This window comes from Trichoplusia ni, chromosome 5 (genome assembly GCF_003590095.1).
Source record: "Trichoplusia ni isolate ovarian cell line Hi5 chromosome 5, tn1, whole genome shotgun sequence".
Taxonomy (NCBI): Eukaryota; Metazoa; Arthropoda; class Insecta; order Lepidoptera; family Noctuidae; genus Trichoplusia; species Trichoplusia ni.
In genome coordinates this window covers 7,530,785-7,531,759 of record NC_039482.1, presented here as the reverse complement: position 1 = coordinate 7,531,759, position 975 = coordinate 7,530,785, and positions in this window count along the sequence as shown.

Sequence of the window (975 nt, the reverse complement as noted above, 5' to 3'; positions counted from 1 at the left end):
ACAACTGTTTACAATATTACTTTGAGTGTTAGTGGCAGGACCCTAAAGTTTTAGAGATGAGACAAAAAGCAAAAGGACTGACAAAGGTTTCTTAGATATTCAAGAAAATCTTAATATGAAATAAGTTTGAGTTATTTTACTTTTTAGCTACTCTATGTAAAAGTATAAAAACGAAGCAATAAAAATACCTAAGTTAAATTTGGAATGAAAATAATTTTTAATATGTTTTCAATAGATATAATATTTAAAGGAAAAACTATTTTTATAATTATATTTCATAATTTCAGTAATTAGAATACAGATTGGACATAATCAGTTTGTATTACACAAGTAGAAAAACATCCGATACATAATTGATATACATTTATTATTTACATAAGTGACACATATTTTACCCGACTGTCACAGAAGAAGGGTAATGTAGTCATAGAAAGATTTACAGCAGCCACGACAAATAAGAAAACATGTTTTTAATAAGCCTTTGTTCAAACTAAGTTTGTGACCGCCTCTATCATTAGCAAATTGAGCTAAATGTCGTATTTTAAATGGTATGAATTCATTCAGCCATCGTTACAGATTTATAATGTTATATGATTATTTAATAATATTGGTTATATTTAAATATATATAAGGAGAAAAGAAATGAAAATATTTCATAACTGTTATACATAATTTATGTGCCAAATAAATCAATGGCACTTATTCAGACTTAGGAATATAGGGATACAACACAGATAATGACACAGAGATGACAAAGCAGTAAACAACAAATTGTTACCTAAAGACAAGTGGTATTCCTACAACCGTGAACGAAAAAATCGCTCAAATAAATAGAAAATTTAAGATAATGCCGTTACAAGGGCGACACATAGTAAAAAGTCTTTGTACCTATTAAATAGGTATTACAAAATATAGATATATAACAACGCCATCTAGTCTCAAACAAAGCAAAGCTTGTATTATGAGTACTAGACA